Below are 22,861 nucleotides of genomic sequence, written 5' to 3'. Positions count from 1 at the left end.
CAGCACTGTTCGGAGGAGCATCCAGCATTTAATGTGAAAGCGTTGTTCAAAACAAAGATGTTGCTGTTGCAAGATAGCGTGTTTTCCGGGGATATGTTAACATTGGAAGGAATGGGAGGGTTCCTACAGGGCAAAACATATTGAACTGGATTACACTATTCAGGTCTAGTGCATTCATGACAATAGAAAGGTTTTTGTTCCTCCGCAAACTGTGTGAACATCGCAAAATGTGCTTCTGAGGAGAACTTGCTGTGCAATACAGACCTTGGCGTTCTTCCCATCGCCGTTTAACTACCTTTAGGCCTAGAACCATCAGACATCTTACATGAGGATTTAAAGTCTTCCGTTTAAAATTCGAATTTGCAACAGTTCCTTAGTCTCACGTGAATCAACAAAATTAATTTTGCAGGAACTTTTTGCAAATCATGAATAAATATTGAAATCTCTGGATCGCCTGAAAATGTCCAATGAAGCTCATTTCTATTTTTACAAATCTCATTTTTACCTCATTTTTATTTAATGAAGTTCATTTTTAGCAGCACGTCAACAAGTAGAATTTCAGATGCTGGGTAGTAGCGAACCCAGTCATATTCCATCAGAAGCTACTGCACGGAAAAAAAGTTAATAGTGTGGTTTGGTGTGGTATTAGTGCACTTGGATTGTGACTAGGGCTTTATTTCTTTAAAAATACTAATGGTCTGTCTGTTACAGCCGCATCAGATTGATACGTGGTGACATTGCGAGAACTTTTTAATAAGAACTTCGTCAGCGGTGTGTCTACACACGCTGGTGTAGTTCCTACAAGATAATGCTACCGCCCACGCAGCATTATCCTGTAGAAAATTATTAGCATTATCCTGTAGGAAATTATTAGCATTATCCTGTAGGAAATTATTAGCATTATCCTGTAGGATGCCATGTAAGGAAAGTTTACGCAATATATAAGCTCTTGTTTCGCAAACTTTGAGTAACCACTGGGCTCTACTGATTAATTAGCATGCAATTTTTTTTCCTAAGGAGCTATCTGTAGGAGGAGGTCTACGCCGACCGACCTCATACTATACGAAAACTGAAAGATTACGTCTAAGAGAAAATATCCAAAAATACAAACACAGAGATGGAATCCTTATGGATTAGTTACTAAGCCATCAAAAGGAGTAAATATAGAAGTCCTTGCATCAATTCGCAGTGGTGACGATATTTATAGTTTGTTTAATATCTTAAAAATATCGTTAAATATCTTGCAAGATTAATTATTTATTCATTTTCTACTTAAAATATATACATTTTTCGAAATGCGTTACAAAATTAGACTGCAATGGGAAAAAGTTTCACATATAATCCATAAGCTTTAATATTTGAGAAAAGAGTGTGGCTATTAAAACTAGGAAATCCAAATTCTCGAAAATGAATTACATCATTTAAGCTAATTCTCCCCCCCCAAAAAAAAAATTATTTAATCACACTTTGTGTTCACCATATTAATCACAATGCAAATGCCACTCAAAGTAAATCTTGGGAATATGTAATCAGTAGCTAAAGAAAACATACTCCACTGTTTCTAAATAACGACTAATTTATGGGACTCTTAAGATAACTTATAATGGGACTCTTAAGGTAAGCTTTCATACAACTAGATTCTTCGAATGCCTGAAGTCAAATAATTAATTTATATACCAACATATATATGTCTTTAATATATTATTGAGCAGTATTCTTTTCATAAAGACCCTTAAATCCAAATTTTTATGAGTAAAACTATATACTAGCAGCGTTCTGTAGTTTAGGGTAAATGCTCAAGATATAAAGTGTATTGAGTTCTTATTTAATAAAGAGTAATTTACAAATTAAGAAATTTCGCTTTAGTACCGCAGAACATTCCATAAAACCAGAGTTAATTTCCACTCCATTTTGTCCTCTCTCTTTCGTTACGAATTCAAGTTGTCCTTTTGTTTTCAGTATTTATCTTCGAATGCTGAGAATACAACAGAATGTGAATGATAATCAACATCGGTCCATCAAAACAGCTGACTTTCATCAGCTGTTTTGTTACCACGGCGAATGGGATCAACTGGAAATTTCACATAAAGAACAAAACCTTCACCAAATTCATTATATTGGTATACATTATATATATAGATTATTATTGGTTCCAAAAAATACTGTCACAGAGACAAAATTTTAAAATTAGAATATTATAGTAAATTTTTGAACAACCAGGCAAACATGCAGTCATACGCACGCATGTATTGAAATTACAATAATACAGTAATTAAAATGTACTTATACTATTTGCATCATATTGTCGATGTTAGAAATTATTAAGATCAAGCTATTAATGAACCATCGCATTATTGCTAAGATAATGTTCCGCTTGACCAGCAGATTTTAGCGATTAAAAAATAGTATATGGAATGTCATGTAATCGGGAATCGAGTTTGTGTGACTCTACTAAATTTAGTTGTTCTGCAAGCGCGAAATGTATTAAACCTCTGCACTAAAGTAATTCCCATTTCCATACTTCTTATGAGCCAAAATTATTCTGAGGCGTGGTTTGTTCGTATAATTGCTTGAAATATTTTAATTTCCTAAGTGTGTTAGTTTAAATAAGGAAAAAAAAAGAAATAAATGTGTTTTTCTGTAAATATAAGGGAAAACCAGTAAAGCAAATGAATACTCGTATCTAGACTAAACCTGAAATGGCCAAAATGCACAGAATTAGCTCTACAAGATCTCTATGAATATTGTTGAAATGTAGCTATGGAGGAGAAAACATTACTGATTTTTTGGATCATAAAAGCAAATAAAAATTGTACTTTTTTGCCAATCTAATTTACCAAATCTCAATTTCACGATCTGTTTAGGGATACAGACAAGTTTATGAAATCGAAAGTGCACTGTCTTTTGAATGGGAATCTTATGCTTACATAATCATAAATGTAACTTCCTTTAATCAAAGTCAGATTTAAATTATTACAAAATTTCCTAGCTTTTGTGGAATATTTTAATTTAATCATTTCTACTCCATTACATGTGATCGTTATTGTAAATATATCGTGCAATTAATTATGAATTTCTCTCGATTTCTGATTTGTTTAATTAAAGATACTGATCATAAGATCTTTAGTACTCTGATGCTCTAAAGACTACATGTTCTATCAGGGGCATAGCTAGAGTTCCCAGCGCCCGGCGACAATTGGAGAATTTGCGCCCCTTCCTGTGTGCCAAGAATGGAAAGCATTTCATTAAAATATTTCGTTGCATCAATTTGGCGCCCCTTGGATGCTGCGCCCGCCCGGGGACAGATATCCCCCCTTGCCCTATCCTAGCTACGCCACTGTGATCTATAAAAAATGAGTTTTATAATTTCTGTTTAAAGTAACTGAATCCCTGACCACTTTGAATGTCAAAATACTGTCCTTGCAAATGAATTTCATTAGGAAAATAGTTTCAAAAATCTGTGAAATATTTCTAGAACTTTTGTCACAGAAAACTTTTGACGTTCCTAGAACTTTTCATCGATTAAAATCCAAAGTCCATTCTTTTCCCTACTGAAAATTCCGTATAAGGAATAATTATTTCTAATTTTATCTAAAGTATATTTGTCGGGGAAGCCAATACTGTGCGAGACAATTTTCTTGCTTTTACTAAGAACTTAAGATCACCGGGTTGCATCTTAAATACGAAATATTAAAATTCCATTCAGTTTACTCCCACAATGAACGTAATATCGAATTTTAGTTAACAGTTTCCCCGGCAGTATTGCATTTTTCTTGTTCTTCAAACAAACTAAGTTAAACGAATGCATAATTTCATTTCCAAAACTGCAATAACCATCTGATGCTTAATTTTGAAGTTTATAGTTTCAGCACATATTTCCCGCCGCAACGAAGGAAAATAGAAGTTTTGATTTCCCTGTAGCATTGATGTTTGAACGCAGCGCGTCTGAAGTTTTCGCAAGTCAACACAATTATGGCAATGCGATTTAAGTGTTTGTACAAACAAATAACTTGTGCACGTTTAAGCAAACGACAATCGAGTGTGTTCTTACAACCCCCCTCCCTTCCTCATCCTCATTCATTACGTCATTCACAGCTTGATCTCTGACCTCCTCCCTTTCCCCAACCTTACACTAATGAAGTGTGTGCGCCTGCGCGGCGGGTTTCTCCACCACTCCGCTGCTACGCAGGTGATATGTACAACTTTTTTGTAGTTACGCGCGTGCGCAGTGTAAAAATAAATGTGTTGATACACCGGAGTTTTAATATATATATATGCACTTAATATACACATATATAATATAAAGTAAAAATCTAACGACTGTAAGCTTTTGCGAAATTTTCCACTGGGAAAGTGTCTTAAATAAGTTGAATATTAGTTGAAAGCGAAGTCGAGATTTGTTTTTTGCAAATTTTTTCTTTTCACCGAAAAAGTTTGAGTTTCGTTTCTTACCTAAAGAAGGAGAAACATTTAGAACACTTGGTGAGTTGAATTTTTATTTTCTGTTCCCGCTTTTTTTAAAACTATGTTTTCCCGGAAGCTAAACTGTTCGTAAGGTTTCATGTTCACGACTGAAATAGTTACATGTCTTTCACCCATCAAATTCATTCTGTTTCATTAAGGAGATAGAAAAAAAGCATGAACAATTTTTGGTAACTTTAATATAATTAATTAAATTTTTTAAAATTAGAAATATTTGACTATAAGTTTCAAAAATGATATAAATTTTTTTAATGTTTTTAAGAAATAACAAATGCAGAAATTAAAATGTTAAACTAATAAAGAAAACATTTTATCTGTTGAAACAAAGTAAAAACCTTCCCTCCCGTCAAACAAAAAAGTAATTTAGCAAATACATGGATGTTAATTTCATTTTGACGTTTTTTCTTTTCTTTCAATATGATTTGTATGTTACTTTTTTTCCCTACTTTTAAAAAGGCTTAAGGAGTAAACATATTTTAATAAAGCATGAAAAATTAGGTTTATCCATTTGTATAAAACTTATTGTTCAGATAAGTATAAACCACTTATTCAGAACTCTGAATTTTATGCAAACCAAATAAAGTTCCTGTATGAAAGTTCAGTAACTGTTGGCATTTTTCCCCATACGATTAATACTGTACATTTTATATTCACACTGTTCCAATTCTTTAACTTCTTATATCCGTAAATTCAATACTGATTAAATAGAGTCACATGGGTGAATTTGTTTTCCATAGATGTAATAACTCCAACGTTCATTCATCTTTTATTGCTGTCGTTGTTTCAAAAACATAATGTAAAATTAAATGTAATTTTATAAATTTATATATAATACTGAGGATATTTCTTTCTATTTTTATATTAATCATAAATTTTCTTCCTTATGCTTTTCCAAGTATTGATAGTTAGTTCAGAGTATGAAAATTTGTTATAGAAAAATTCTGTCATTCCTATTTCCGTAAACAGCAGAAAGCATATTTCCGTAAGTAGCAGAATATTTTCGTAAACAACAGAGTACGCTATTTACGGAAATACTCATGTTTCCGTATGCATATTTCCGTAAATAGCAGAATGTGATACAGCCAAGTAAATACCGACTGCTGTATGTATTACACATTACATACATTGCAAAAAATTAGCAAATACTTCGATATCTCATCTTCAAATCTAATGCGCAACACATAGACTTCACATATTAAGTATTTAAAAGAATAAACCTATGAAGCATTTTAGGACTATCATTGATCGGAAATACATAAATCCATCTAAAATACTGAATGTATTTTATTCACAGCAACATGGTAAATATATATGCTTCTAAGATTTGAACAAAATAAATCATACTATTTGTGTGTTTGTGATTATGCATTGACTGTGAAGGAACTTGCTCTGCATTTTTAAAAGGACCAACAATTATTTAAGAAGCAAATAATTATTTTTAATTATGTTTTATTCCAGTAGTTTATAAAACTGCATGGCATTAATTCAGCAAATGAGGATCAGGCATTTCGACATAGAATTACTCTAATCAGAAGCAATTCTTCTGTTTCTTCAATCAACTAAGGAATTTTTAGCAATTATTTAACTTGGTAGGCATTTTTCTTAATACGTTTTATTAGAAAACAAAATGCTTTTTCTGTACAAGTGAAAACAGTATTAAAAATTAGTATAATTTCATTTTCATTTTATCTTTTAAAAATGTTTCTTTTTTATTTAATTTAATTATTAAAAATGCTACAAAAACTTGCTTACATTTAAATTTTTTTTCCAAATTGACAACTACATTGAAGTTTTTTCATCATAGTAGTGAAAAGCAAATTACAAATAAATGTTAAATTAAAAAAAAAAAAGTATAAAATTCTGTAGCATTTTCATGAACTTAAAAAATCCATTGTAAAAAAGATGTGTTTGTTAAATTACTTTTAAAGCTAGACTTTTTTTCAAGTTGAATAAGGAGAAGAAACTTAATCTTTCTGTTGTTGGAATAAAAGTGATTCCTTTTATTTCAGCTGAATAAAATATTAAAAAATATTTTTTAACTAAACGAAGACAAACTTTACATTATGCAGTCTACAGACAGGTAAATCTGTAAAATATACAATTTTATATAGTATCATCACATTTGTAATTTATTAATTGATTTCATAGAGCATCATAGTATAATATGAAGGCTTTTTTTTATAAAAGATAAAAAGGATTTACTGAAACTTTGTGAAGGCACATTGAAGTTTAATTATTCATTCGAAACGGGGAAAAAAGTATCTTCCATCTTTTTATAATCTTACCTTGAATGAAACAATATACGATATGTTTAAGAGATTTACTAAAATGAAATTATGTCGTAGAGTGGTGCATTGATAATAGTTGATTATTTCAATTTTTCTGATATCCATAAGCATAACATGAGAAAAGATCTGAACCTAAAAAATATTAAAATACACTGCAAAGGATTAAATTTTTATACTTATATAATTGTTTGTTTGTTTGTTTGTTGTCGAGTCTATATTGTGTTATTAAGAATAAATTGCCAGATCCTCCAGGAGGTTAGACTTCCACTTCCGCCGCAAATTTGAGCGGCCGAGCGGTAAAATCGCTAAACACTGGTAGTTCGGTCCGAGGTTCGAATCCCGCGAACGGGCTGGCTGCATGGGCGTTTTCGTGGTTTTCCCCATGTGTAACGTGTATACGAGCCAGTTTCCCTTAGAAAGTCCTCCACGAAGGCATCCCTCCTCTTAGGCAGATAGTCCTTGTGTGCTTTGCCGTATTCTCAATACACACACACACCGCCGCAAATTTGCAAAAGAGCACCGAGGGGGGGAAGCGGTTCGAGGGTCTATTACTACACCACACAAAAGGACTTTTTTCAGCTTGTCATATATAAGTGTGCCCTCATGCCGCAAAGACACTATACATTTACAAACATCCACGTCTTTTGCGAGATACGATCCTGAGCTCTTCGGGTGTGTGTGCATTTAATTATGGCAAAGCACACTAGGGCTATCTGCCTAAGAGGAGGGATGCCTTTCGTGGAGGACTTTCTAAGGAAAACTGGCTCGTATACACGTTACACATGGGGAAAGCCACGAAAACACCCATGCAGCCAGCCCGTTCACGGGACTCGAACCTCGGACCGAACTACCAGTGTTCAGCGACTTTACCGCTCGGCCGCTGGTGGGCCCCTGAGCTCTTCGGAACGGCAATCAGTGTCACTAACCGTTATCCGCTAACCGTCTGGGCGGCTATGCAATTTTTAATATTAGCTTATTGATGCATCGTAACTTTATTAATCTGCTCTAATTTTCAGATTTTATAAATGAATAAAACTTTGAACATATGACAGAATAACGACCCAAAACATTATACATAGACATAAAACTCATAGCATTAGATTTCGATTACTAAAACTATAATAATATAATCTATGAGATTAAAAATAGTCAGTGCTATTAACTATAAAATGTTCTTAAAATAATATATATACTTTTAACTCTATCACAAAATGTTTTCATTTTTCAAAAATTTTCAAATGAACTGTTATATTTAAATACTTTAGCATCATCTGTTATAATTAAATACTTTAGTTCATCAGCTAATTTTGGATGCAGAAATGCAGTGGTTTTCAAGTGGAACGGGGACTGTAATTGAGTCTGATGTATCCTCCTCTTGATGACGTTATATCAGATTTGATTGAATTTCTGTTCGTTTATATTGTTCTTGTTTTGGTATATTTTTCTGTTTTTAGTTTCAGTTTCACATTTCTTTTATTCTTATCTTCCATATATATAGGATATCTGGAAATTTATTGGTACTGGATTTCATTTCTTTTCAGTCATTGTGTAAAACTGGTTTTAAATTTCTTACTTTTTGTCTATATAATATTAACTGTTATATAGTGCCTGAAACCTGAAACAACTAGCAAGTTATCTAGCAAATCAACAGTATTTTCTTTCTTTTAAAATCAAAGATATGAATTTTAATTGAATTTTGATTATTAAATTAGTAAACTGAGGAACAAAGAATGTACCTTCTACCGGGTGAGTGCGTGTTATGTAATTTTTGTTTGTCATTTTATAGCTCGTGTCGAGGATCAGGAGTAAAAGTTGCTCAACGCCGGTTAAAATTAAACACTCAAATAATTTGGACATAATTTGAGTACTTTCATCAACTGCGATTCTAAGAAAGGAAACGCACGCACGTTTTTATTTGATAGTATAAACCAATAATTTCCCCCCTTTCTTTCTTCATATAATCATTTTCTACTGATAAAAAATATTGACAAGAAAATAAAATTCACAGACATAAAAGTCACTGAGAAACTACACGAAAAGAAAATGTCGTTGTATCGAAAAACCGTTTTAGAAAAAGAAAGCATAGAGAAAATACCACAGTTCTAAAAATCGCGGTGTGAAACATGGCAAAATAAGCAGAGTTAACTGTCTTGGATAGAAAATTTCAGCTATAATATGTTTTCAGAAACCTCGAGGTAAAAAATTACATAAATGTTAATTTTTAGTAATGTTAAAAAAAACTTTTAAACATCAGTTAAAAAAGTGTACACTGCACAAAAAAGGGGGGGACAGTTCTACATCTACTGTTCTACTGGGCCGATTGACGAAATTGAACTTGCGATTTTCATGTCACGAAAGCGCGACTTAGGATATGTATTAGATTTATATATAGCATTGTTCTAATACAAGTATTTTGACACAAACTCGGACTCAAATTATGCCAAACTGCCAAATTTTGTAAAAGTTGCACGAGTAGTTTTAAAAAATTAGCTCTCAAAATTTTAGCTCCTCAATGTTAATTGAATTTGGTATATATTTATTAGTATCGCTTTTTTTATTAAACTTACTTGATTCTAGAATTCGAAATTTAGGCTTAATCCAAATATAATTCGCACATTTTTTATGATTTATTTTAAAAATTAGTATTTTTAAATATTTTCATAAATTTTTCGACACATATTTTGAATTATAACCTTCAAAGTTTTACCACCATCTTAAAGTAGATGTGTTTTTAAGTATACGTGCAAAAAATTAGAGTTTTTCATTTAAAATTTCCTAAGGTATACGTGAATTTGCATATTTGTTATAAGCCAAATAACGCCAAATGTGATTTACACATTTTGTCAAAAATGTTTGAAATAATGAATGATGACCATTTTTCCACTCGTGTGCAAACAAAAAAAGGAAAGGGAAATAGGTTGCTATAAATTAAGGAGTTCGCCAAGAGGATTATTCTTGGCGCAAATTGTAAGAAATGCGCCAAGATAAATTTTTAAATTTCTCACCAGAAATTACAAAATTTAATATATGGGAATAATTTGAGTCGCAGAATCGAAATGTGGAAACAAATTGGTATGTTATTTCTGAAAAGTCCGATTTTGTGTCAAAATACCAACGTTAGAACAATGCTATATATAAATGTAATATACACTCTAAGTCGCTCATTCGAGACATGAAAAGCGCAGTTGGAATTTCGTCACTCGGCCCAGTAGAACGGGAGATATAGAACTGACATTTTTTTTTTCCGCGGTGTACAATATTTAGTGCATTAAAAGAAATTTTTTTCTAAAATATGAAACATTTTCAGTGTAGAAAACACATTAAATTTCTAAAATTCTTACTCAGTATTGCTCAGAATATCATATTTGCAACAAAATATTTTAAAATCAGTTTGCTTTTTTAAAGATGACTGATTTTAAAAAGGAATCTGGAAATGTCTAGAATATTTCTTCGTACGAAAATTTGCTTTAAAAGTGAACTTACCGCCTTCTTTATAGACATGAATAAACTCAAGAAGAGAATGAACTCATTAAGATCTGTTAATGAAATCATTAACAGATCTTATCTTTACCCCGTCTCCAAAAAGCTGTTTTTTTAAAGCGTTATTTATTTACGTTTTTTTTTTTTTTTTTTTTTTCCTTCCAAAAGGAGCAATATCGTTTCGGCCGCTATTTGCGATTTTGTTGTGACAAGAACGTGACTACGCCTAAGGTTTTACTTTTCCGTCAGGCCACAGTCGCCATATTCATTATAACAAGATTAAAATGCTATAATCTTAATAATCAGTTCATGTTGAATATTCTATTGTTCGTCAATACATGTATACGAATATTATGATATTCTTGCATAGAAGGATTATGCTTTCTGTTATTATTTGATTGTTTCTTTAGTTTAAATAAAGGAACTTGTTTGAAATACCACAGGCTTTAAATAGAAAAATTCCTACCATATAACTTTCGTAAACATACTACATTTGCTAGTCGAAATCATTCCATTTAATTCATCCCGAAATTTAAATTAATACTTTTTTACTTCGCATCAATTTATAACTGATAAATTATTGTGCAAAGAAATATTAGCCATCTTGGATTTGTGCATTAATATGACTGATGAATATGCGGAATTACTAGCGTTAAGTATTTAAATTGTATGTAGAAAATGCTTTCCCCCCCCACTTACACCGTTATAGGCGAAAATTCATTTTTTAAATTTACATCTAAAACAAGCAAATAAATAAGCAAAAACTTTTCAACGAGAGATGCGCATTTCTGGCTTCAATATTTTGTTTTCGTATTATATATACACTGACTACCAATAAGTATTTGGACACCTATGCAAATGACAATATCTGCGGTCCTAAGGTACGTCACGGACTCCGCCGGTATATATCGTGTAGGAAACAGCATCGGCTTTAGTCGCATGCAAGATGCCTCGCAATTCGGAGTTCTCTGATCTCGAGAAAGGTATAATTATCGGGTATCACAAATGTGGCCGATCCTTAAGGGACATATCCAGCGATCTCAAGTACCCAAAATCGACAGTGGCTTATGTGATTAAGAAGTGGAAGGTGAGCGGTGATTGTCGGAATGTGCCCCGAGTCGGCAGACCAACGAAACTGGGAGATAGAGACCGACGAGTGCTGTCCAGAGAAATTCGGAAGAACCGCACCCAACTGATGGCCCTCATCCGCAAGGAGTTTCAACAGGCATCCGGGAGTATTCTTTCAATGAATACCATCCGTAAGGAAGCACATCTGCTTGGTTTTCATGGTCGTGCTGCTGCCCGTAAGCCTTTGATCACAAAGTCCAACCGCGCTGCTCGGTTAATGTGGTGCAAAGCATATCGAAATTGGACCGTAGATCAGTGGAAACGGGTTCTTTGGAGTGACGAATCAAGGTTCACCCTTTAAAGTTCGAAAGCCAGGGTTTGGGTCTGGCGTCTACCTGGAGAACGTCTCCTGCCAGAATGCATTGAGCCAACAGTCAAGTTCGGCGGAGGTGGAATTATGGTCTGGGGGTGTTTCTCCTGGTATGGGCTGGGACCCTTGGTCCCCATTCATGGTAAGCTCAACTCCGATGCCTACTGCACTGTTTTGGATGACAATGTGCTTCCTACGTCGTGGCAGTTTTACGGGTTGGACCCCTGTTACTTTCAGGACGACAATGCCAGTTGTTATGTTTCGACGTTAACCAAGGTATGGTGCCAATGAAGTTCATCGAATGGACTAGCCTGCCCAGAGTCCAGACCTGAACCCTATCGAGAACCTCTGGGACGAGTTGCATCGCCGAATTCAGGGGTGCACTACCCGTGCAAAATCGGAGAAGGAACTTGTATGTCTTCTCCAAGCCGAGTGGAAGAAAATACCACTAGCTGTCAAAGACTTGTGAAAAGTATGCCCCGGAGGGTCCACGCTGTAATTACCTCTCGTGGAGGCTCTACTAACTATTGATTTTGAATAAAGTTAGTTTTTCTTTTCTATCACCAGGTGTCCAAATACTTATTGGTAGTCAGTGTATATATATGTGTATATAAATCAGTTTGAACCGTTAAAACAATACTATCACTTAAATATCCAGTCCTGTTATGAGTGCATCTTTGAGGCCCTTCATTATTCGAACAGTTATAAGGTGTTGTCTCCCTCTTTCAGCATGCCTTCGTGTTGTAACGGTAGCACACTCAGTCGGCACGTATTCGAGAGGTCCAGGTTCGAGTTCCGGGGAGGGGGAATTGCACATTTTTCACATCTCCGTCTTCAAAATATCTTAATGACACTACAGTGGCGCCCGAACTAAAAAGCGGTGGACAATAATTCGCCACCAGTATTTGACGATTGGGTTCAGTAATTCCCAGTGGCTCTTTAAAAGGGGGAGTATATAAGTTATTTACTATCTCATTTCAACATGCCTTCGTGGTGTAACGGTAGAGCACTGTGTGGGTATTCGAGAGATCCAGGTTCGAGTCCCGGCGAGGACATTGCTCATTTTTCATGTCTCCTGCTTAAAAATAACCTAATGACTGCAAAGTATAGTATATTACCAGCTTTACAGACAAGAAATGAAAACTTTAATACATAGGTGTAATAAAATTTTTTTAAAAAGGTACGGCATCATAATCGTTGCCCTCTCCCAACAAAGCGATGTCTGGCGACATTTGCACTTCGTGGGTGAAGGGTCCCAGAAGTGAAGGGTTTTTCCTGTGACTATACCTTTCATTCACTTCGAGAACTGTAATAACACGTAACTGTACTGTCAAGTTTGACTTGAACTGTATGCATTGCTAAATGTTCGTTTAGACACCAATCGGCTGCTCAGGTACTACGAATCTTGTTTTAGTGGTCACTTTGGTCAGGAACCCATTCCACTGGAGCATTTTATTATAATCACTAAATCAAGCCTAATATGATAAAGTACACTACACAGGAAAGAATAATATGAATCATTACAGACTGCCATCAAAATAGTTTGACTGTAATAGTAAGACTCCGAAATTTTTCTCCTTGATTTAGTTTAATAGCAAAATTAGAGGATTTAGTAACAGCCTCAAAACTTATTGATGGCCTTAGTGTGTTTTTAGATAGGGGTCATCTTATAGAATAAAATTTAAGTAATTAAAGTTTAATCAAAATATGTTCGAAGATGCGCTGTTTAGTTCTTTTCTTTTCATTTCAATCTCTAAATCATATTCACAGATATTAATAAGAAACTGTTGTAATGATTTGGTTAAAAAAATCGGTAAAAATTGCTTATGCTAGTAATCTGTTTATCAACTATTAAAAATTGCTTTAATTTATGAAAATATTGTACTAACTTTTTCTTACTTTAAATATTATAACTTTATGTACTTTTACCATACCTGACATTCGTGTTATATACTAAATTTATAATATAGTTATTTTGCACGAGTATAATAAAAAATGATAAATAACTGTTCTAATTTTAAGTCTGAATATTCAATCCATGCATTAATGTAAAATTTCCTTTACGAAAAATTTTCTTGTTTTGTGTTAGCATCTCTTTTGACCTTTTGACAAAACACAAGCAGAGAGCAATACAGAAAGTATTTCTGAATTATATAACGTCTAAAGTAATCCTATAACATCTATAAGTCTTTAGCTTGCAATATTTTAAAATTTGTTAAAATAATAATATTTTCGTAAGGATTGTAAACACAATGTAGGAATTCAAAAAACAATTCTTTCCGGAAATTAAACATAAAGAACTGAAGATTTTCAAAAAAACACAAGGGCATTTTTTATATCACATGTTCAGTAAAATAATAAAATACGAATAGTAAATAATGCCCATACCATATTGTAGCGAAAATGAGACCTCAGTTTTCGTTTATACGCCCTTCCTAACCCGTTTCATATAAAGTCATCTTATATGAAAACCAAATCCATCATATATGCGTAGCCTAGCATTATAAAATATATTAAGACATTAAAATAATTCTGCAGATTTAAAAGAAAGAATGTTTACTTCAAATTACATCAAGATATGGTATTCTGAAGTGATAAATTTTGTGAATTTATTATCATTCTCGTAGATCATCATCATTCTATCAAATTTTCATATATTATACATAAGGTCGGAACGTACGCAAGCTATTTCTTGTAAAACAGCTTTAAAAATGCATATCATCTTATGCATGTGGCCATCTTATATTCGAGCATTTGGGTCAGTACCGAATATATATATACATATTGCATGTATGCATTTATGTCTATATATAACAAGAGGAAGGATGAATTTTAAATTTTGGGCGCACGTTTTCATTTTTAGTTTATGAAATATTTGGAAAAATAGCACTATCCAAGATGGAAAAATAAAGTACCATACTAGTATTTACGCATAGAAAGTTATAAGTTGCATCTAGTGTTCTTTATGGTTTTAAAAGGTACATATAAATTAGCATAATTTCATGATATGTACATCCAATAAAAATTAGTTATTTTTTGCTATAGATTGCTATTTTTCTAGTTGATGAATTTAAAAAAACATGTATAATTTATTATGAGAGAAAGTAAAACTTGATATATTCGCAATTTATTGTGTGAATGTAAAATTTTCTTTCGCGAATTTTTCTCTATTTGGCATGACAGTCATAATAATGTGTATATAAAAAATTTATCCGATATATTTTTATTTTGGTCATTAATGTTTTCGTTTTGGTTACTACATATTTTTTAAAAAAACTAATCCAATGGATTTTCAAAGTCTCAAATTTCAAGAACTTTTGAATTCGACAAAAAAATTTGAAACTACATAAAATTTAAAATTTTAATTCAAGACTTCTTTTATTAATTTCTTGATTCAAAAGAACAGTCAATAATTTCTTTCATTTACTTTTCAATGAAAAGAAAGATTTCTTATATTTACTTTTGACAGTTTATTGTTTCGGATAAAACTGTATACACAAACTACAAGTACTCAAAGGATGCTGTAAAAGTAAAATCGAAATGGAAAATCCTACATATAAATACAAAATCTGAAGATAAATACCTATTATCCACTTGCGTGCCCAGTGGTAGTATGATATCCATTACAAATTTATTAAAATTAATGTGGCATTATTAGAAAGTATTGAATGATTTAAATTATAGTGGTTTGTAATTAAAGATTCATTCATGAGTTTAATAATATGCTGCAGTGACCATGAAATTACATGGGCAGATAACAGTTAATATTTTAAGAGGATTTATCATTTGAAAATGAACAGTATTATCGTTATTAGTATGTCACCAAACTTATGTTCCCTTGAAATTTTGTCAAGATATTCAAAGCTTTTAAATGTAGCTGTCATATAACGGGATTTTTGGGAGTACTTGTTTTAAATGCGAAAGCTAACGTACAGTTTTTCACTCTGAATAAGTTGTGTAATAGTTTTTATAGAAAGAGGGAAAAACTAAATGTTACCGTATGTTGAAATGACTTAAATCTGAATTTTGAAATTTCAACTGAATTTAAATTAAATTACCGTCTAAATGTTTCTGAACTATCAATTGCTATTCATAGAGATTGGTTAGAGGAGTATTTTTTGTTTTTTATAGTTTATACATTTTTGCAAAATTTACGAGGTTTTTAAGTTTAAATATTTTTGCGCCCTCTTGGATTATCCAGTGGTTCTGGGAGACAGGCTGCTAGTCCGAAACTAAGGGTGTAAGTTCGATCCTCGCATAAGGGTTTGGCAATATCTATGTTGTCTTTTTTCCCTTTCTTCCCTGATGTGAGATCAGTCACCCGATGTATTACATCTTGAGCAAGGCTCCTCGATCATGGGTCAGCTAAATGATCGATGGGCCCGGCCGCTCCTGGTGAATGCTTAACGAGTAAGTATTCGGCCGTTTGAAATACAGATAATATACAAACAGCGATCCAAAAGCAACAGACAAACTAAAAATTCAATAATTCGTGCCTTCGTGGTGTAACGGTACCACACTCGGCGCATACTCAGAAGGTCCAATTTCGGGTCCTGACGAGACCATTGCTAAGTTTTTATGTCTTCCTGCTTAAAGAAACATAATGACTCTACACATTTACTATCAAAGTCGTTACATCTTTTACCACTCGGAGATTCTTCAGTTATATATGAAGTATGTACAGTACAGTGCAGGACATGAATAAGCATACGGAACACCAGGACTTTATCATTTGGCGATTTAGGAACCGTGATGCTGCTGATCCAGCGAATTCAAGTCTCTTCAGTCTATCAAAATCGTAAAAAAACAACCTTATATTTAGCGTAGGTATAATGAAACACTCAATCGATTTCGAGGGCAGCTAAAGGTCCCTCCTCATCAGGAGAAAGAAATACATAGAAAGAAGAAAATAGGAATCACAGAAACACGTGGTGCTTATCAGCACTGCACGTGGTTATAACTAGATTTTTAATCAGAGTTGCACTGGCCGCCTACTTTTACTGAGCCAGGCCGTCTGATCAAGCATAAAGAAATATTAGCGAAGTTAAAATAGGGAGCGAGGGGCAAATGCACATTACGCTCAAAATCTGAACTTCAAATAATGGAAAGCAACCACTGAACGGATTTTTATACCCTCTGGTAGTACCAAGTGCGAGGAGGTAACGCCATCTATCGGCAAAAATAATTGAATAAAGACAGTAGAATTTTAAAGGCATTAGGAAGGACTGGATTGGACTTCAAATCATTAACTAAACTTTCTAAATCTTTGTGAATGTGAAAAGCCTCAAGAAAATCCAATTCGCCTATGGAAGAAGACTTTTGGATGATTTTTGCAGACCCAAAATCAAAATTATGGTTAAAAGTCCAGCTATGATACGCTATTGAAGACTTGTTAATTTCCCCTTTTTTGACATAAGATTCATTTTCCTTGATACGAAACTTCAACGCTCTTTTTGTTTGGCCAATATATCTTAAACCACACTGACATGATATACTATAAATTCCCCAAGAATTCAAGACAGAAACGCAATCTTTTAGAATCGAAGGGTGAATTTTATTAATAGGGGAGAAACCGACTTGAAAATTGAATTTCTGGAGAATCCGTGCAATTTTATAGCTAACAGAAGGATAAAATGGAAGCACGACAAGGTCATTGATATTATTTCTAACAGTGGAATGTCTTCTTTGATGGGAATATGAAAATTTTTTGACGGCTTTATCAATAATCACGGGAGAAAATCCACGGTCAATCGCAATTGCTCTCAAATAATTAAGTTCATTGGTAAGCAAAGATTCAGAGGAACAAACTTTTAGCGCGCGGAAAACATAATAGTAAAAAGAAGCCATTTTTTGCTTAACAGGGTGGCATGACTTGGCATGGGGTGGTAAACAAACTGCAAAGGGTTTACGGTACACAGTGGTGCTAAAATCGGTTTCATTGCGGATTATAAGAATATCGAGGAAGGGGAGGGAATTGTTGGATTCAATTTCAAGAGTGAATTGGATGGCTGGATCAATTGAATTCATAATAGATAGAATCTCGGATAAATCCTCTTTATAACCGTCAAAAAGTGCGAAAGTGTCGTCAACATACCGGTGTTGTGACATTAACATAGTGACGGTTAATTATTTGAGAGCAGTTGCGATTGACCGTGGATTTTCTCCCGTGATTAATGATAAAGCCGTCAAAAAATTTTCATATTCCCATCAAAGACATTCCACTGTTAGAAATAATATCAATGACCTTGTTGTGCTTCCATTTTATCCTTCTGTTAGCTATAAAATTGCACGGATTCTCCAGAAATTCAATTTTCAAGTCGGTTTCTCCCCTATTAATAAAATTCACCCTTCGATTCTAAAAGATTGCGTTTCTGTCTTGAATTCTTGGGGAATTTATAGTATATCATGTCAGTGTGGTTTAAGATATATTGGCCAAACAAAAAGAGCGTTGAAGTTTCGTATCAAGGAACATGAATCTTATGTCAAAAAAGGGGAAATTAACAAGTCTTCAATAGCGTATCATAGCTGGACTTTTAACCATAATTTTGATTTTGGGTCTGCAAAAATCATCCAAAAGGCTTCTTCCATAGGCGAATTGGATTTGAGGCTTTTCACATTCACAAAGATTTAGAAAGTTTAGTTAATGATTTGAAGTCCAATCCAGTCCTTCCTAATGCCTTTAAAATTCTACTGTCTTAATTCAATTATTTTTGCCGATAGATGGCGTTACCTCCTCGCACTTGGTACTACCAGAGGGTATAAAAATCCGTTCAGTGGTTGCTTTCCATTATTTGAAGTTCAGATTTTGAGCGTAATGTGCATTTGCCCCTCGCTCCCTATTTTAACTTCGCTAATATTTCTTTATACTTGATCAGACAGCCTGGCTCAGTAGAAGTAGGCGGCCAGTGCAACTCTGATTAAAAATCTAGTTATAACCACGTGCAGTGCTGATAAGCACCACGTGTTTCTGTGATTCCTATTTTCTTCTTTCTATGTATTTCTTTCTCCTGATGAGGAGGGACCTTTAGCTGCCCTCGAAATCGATTGAGTGTTTCATTATACCTACGCTAAATATAAGGTTGTTTTTTTACGATTTTGATTGTCACATTAGCGTGTTTCTCTTCTAGTCTCTTCAGTCTATTTCGTTCAGTTATGCGAGATCTTTTCCTTGGAGATCACCCATAAAAGTGTGCATCGTGTAGGACATTTCGAACACTTTGGGCACAGATTAGAACTCCAGATGTTGAAGCGACATCATTGGCTAAAGTAATTGCACTAACAAAGGGATTTTTCGATGCTTTTCTTATAATTTTTCGCTTCATTCGCAGTGAAAGTTTCTTTGGGCGTCCAGAGCGCAAGTTATTTGATGTAGATCCTCTTCCTTTATGACGTTTTATAACACACCAAACAGTACAGAAGCAAACATTTACTTTTTTACCTATTTCTCGATAACTTAGGCCATTTTCACGTAGAGAAACAATTTTTTCTCGCAACGAAATCGGCAATTCAGATTTCTTAGGTGCCATTACAATTTGAAATCGACAATCAACTGATAACGTTTCGAGTCTTACGTATGTTATTTACTGCGGGATGACTGTCAAATAATAGCATAAATATGCAAATTTGCTAAAGTCAAGTTGAGTGTGCAAATACGTTTTTTACATAAGCTATTATAGTATTGTTACAAAAAAATGTTTTTTATTAATATTATTGTATTTTTTGTAATTAATTTAAATGAATAAGCTTATTCTATATTTTAAATGCCAATTTTTGTATTTCTTAATGCATTTTCTTATAAATTGTGAACAAAAATGTATGTGTGCAAATACTTTTTGTACCCACTGTATATCTCTGGAGCTTACTTTTCATGTTTTGTGTTACCATTGCCAGAAACTGCGGCATTCAAAATTCGTTGGTGCGTTTTTGATCCGTCGACCACAATTAAGCTAATAATACCGAAAATCATACGGATTGTTTAAAATTAAAACAAATAACATGATTTTACATTTCAGAACAAACAAAAAAGTTGTTTAATTTTATTCAAACAAAATTAAACCACATTTTAAACTTACCAGATTTATTATCATATGAAAGTAAAGAATTTCTTTGCGTAACGGCATAAAACGTAGAATGTCTGCCTGCTTATAAGACTGTAACCGTAAATTGAAAACTTTGCTATGTACACCATGAAGCTTCGCCATGTGTAACGTGTATATGAGCCAGTTTCCCTTAGAAAGTCCTACACGAAGGCATCCCCATTAGGGAGATAGCCCTCGAGTCTTTGCCATAATCACATACACACACCATGAAGCTTCATACCATCAAGTATTGATTTAGATGAACATTTCTCAGCAAAGTCTTTAACTGTCTGCAATCCTTCGTCTACTTTTGTTCACGTAACTTTCTTGCTTTGAGAGTCGTTTTTATTTACATTTACTCCTCATTCATCATCATTTTTCTTTCTTCCATATATATGTCACATTATTTCGTTTTCATCTTAAGGGGACTCATACACCTTAAAACCCATAAGATCTTCAAATATGTGACTGTTGCAAGAATTGGGATAACTTACTTGTTTTAAAAGCAATTTCTTCCAACGTTTTACAGCTGACTGCATAATATAGCTGCTTTCTGAAATAGTAATCAGAAACTTTGTGTTGCCAAAAATATTTTTATAATTTAATCCGCTTTGTGACAAAAGTTTTCGTCATGTTTCCACCTTGCGCGCACAATTTAAAATATTCTTTTGCATAATTTAATTCCATATTTAATATATAGCTTTTATAACATTTGGAAACTACTGTGAACCAAAAGTTCTAAGAATTTCATGTAAAATTTTTATTTTATTTGGAGTTCAGTTTATAAAATGCATTTTATTTAAAAAATCTGTAATGTTTTCGTGCATAAAATTTTTGAATATTAAAATATGAATCAGATTTTGGGTTCAGTTAGAAAATAGTGCCCATATAAAGAATTCCATCAAATTTCAAGTATGTACCATCAGCCATTTTTAAAATATCATGCGCGCAAGGTGGAAACATGACGAAAACTTTTGTCACAAAGCGAATTAAATTACAAAACTATTTGTGGCAACACAAACTTTCTGGTTACTAGTTCCCAAAGCAGCTATGTTACGTAGTTAGCTGTAAAATGTTGGAAGTAATTGATTTTAAAATAAATAAAGTATCCCAATTCTTGCAACAGTCACATATTCGAAGATCATAAAGGCTTTAAGGTGTATGAGCCCCCTTAAGAGAATGAGACGGGAGTACAATTGTTTAAATCCATTCAACGCCTGTATCTCCTCTAACTGCACTAACACAAATCTTCTTCGAACCTGTTAGTTAGTGTGTGTGTATTTAATTATGGCAAAGCGCACTATGGCTATCTGCCTAAGGGGAGGGATGCCTTCGTGGAGGACTTTCTAAGGGAAACAGTCTCGTATACACGTTACACATGGGGAAAACCGCTAAAACACCCTTGCAGCCAGCCCGTTCGTGGGATTCGAACCTCGGACCGAACTACCAGTGTTCAGCGACTTTACCGCTCGGCCGCTGGTGGGCCTTCGAACCTGTTAGTAAATCCAAGATGTCGAACACAAGCTGCAGACGAGTTTCAAAACCAAACTAATCCAAGAGATTAATCAGCTACCCACATGATCACAACCGTAGTTTACACCAATGGCGACGCAAATTAATAATCTTCACATTTTTCCAGGCAAAAGCGAAAGCTAATATGGCGTCTTTTATTGTAGATCGTTTCTGAAAGTCACGGACACCACTTTTAAAAATTCACATATTGGTGCATCGGTTGGTACTGGTAGTTCTTTAATGTTCTAGATAATTCATTGGTTGGATTGATTGTGTTGTTACGTTTTGCGGCAGAATCATAACCCAAATATTTTCCACACTTAATATTCACATATTATTAGCCCATTATATATCTATATATGTATATATATCATCACATAGGCTTGAATTTCGGCCTTCATTTTAGAAAAGTTTCGTTACTTTTATATTGCCAGTTAAATGGGTAAATAGCTAAATCCTTAACTGTACCTCTATTATGTAATAACAATAAATTGCACAAATGCTGTAGTGTATCATGAAAAAGGTTTTAAGTCGGATTTATATTTCAGCCCTGATGAACAACATATATACAGACAATTACTATAATAACATTAAATACATAATATAATGGCTTATGTGGGGTAATGCTAACACGCAGTTGTACTTAAATAATAAAAATAACTCAAAACTTTAAAATTTAAAGCAGAAAATAACAAGCAAATTTAGAGTAAAAAAACTCTGATGTGTACACCACATGACTTCCTTGTACGGAATATTAAATTATACGCATTTTTACTTGCATTTTATTTAAACCTATTAGATTGAATTAAACCTACTTCGCCGACAGCGCATAAACCACAATAGAATAAATGCATTCTTTAAAATTCACTTTGTTTACCATAGCGACACTCTGGTGCTAGGTTTACTTAACAGTATTATATTTCGTTCATATTATAACTCCGAATGCACAAAATTTATATCATTTAAAGAATTATCTAATCGTTGCCACATGTTCTATTCAAATACTATAATAAAGCTAGAACGATGTATAAAAGAAATTAAGCAAACAAAACAAAAAAGGAAACAGTTTTTCACAGACGATTGAGTATTTATCATTCAATTAATTTAGTTTTCACTTCGCGACAAGGCAAAAATACATAAAAACTCAAAATATCTGTATTAAAAATTACGAAGTAAATCTTAAACGCTTATTTCCTCGAAAAAATTCCAGAAAGGATTAAGCAGTATTTAAATAATAAATGAAAGCGTTATCTTTATCGTTGCGAAGCTAAGTTTCTCTAGATTGGCAACAAATCCGCTACTCAGCTGTTTCAAATGTAAACAAGAGCAATGGCCGCCATCAAATTAGGCTTAGCGGCACTTAAACAATTTTAAAATTGTTGATAATTCTAAAAATATTGCATACAGATTTACTAAAGGCATAAAACCCTTAACCGGAAGATAAAAACAACATAATTCAATCATTTTTAAAGCAAAAAATGTACAATTTGCAAACATAAGAGTAAAAAAACTGAGATCACTGAGGAGGGTAACAGAGTGGATATATATATATAAATGTATTTATATACGTTTGGTGCGGCCGA

General features: G+C 33.3%; 1 protein-coding gene and 1 long non-coding RNA gene across 4 annotated transcripts in view; one reads left to right on the top strand and one right to left on the bottom strand.

The window, feature by feature from the left end:
• The window catches only part of LOC118185263 (uncharacterized), a 181,547-nt gene that overhangs the window by 82,781 nt on the left and 75,905 nt on the right, over positions 1-22,861 (bottom strand). The window lies entirely within an intron of this gene.
• LOC118185262 (uncharacterized) overlaps positions 4,222-22,861 on the top strand; it is a 170,939-nt gene continuing 152,299 nt past the window's right edge. For 2 of the 3 annotated variants that reach the window (XM_085825086.1, XM_085825083.1), the window contains exon 1: positions 4,222-4,482. The gene's annotated coding sequence lies outside the window, so the exon portion shown is untranslated. Of the gene's footprint in view, positions 4,483-6,054; positions 6,072-22,861 lie in introns of those variants that run through there. The other variant, XM_085825088.1, reaches the window with a different exon arrangement.

This window comes from Stegodyphus dumicola, chromosome 10, assembly GCF_044657685.1.
Source record: "Stegodyphus dumicola isolate Sdum_Otavi_A_Nest chromosome 10, ASM4465768v1".
Lineage (NCBI taxonomy): Eukaryota > Metazoa > Arthropoda > Arachnida > Araneae > Eresidae > Stegodyphus > Stegodyphus dumicola.
Note: the sequence above shows the minus strand (reverse complement) of the source record. Positions and strands in the feature narration are given on the sequence as shown.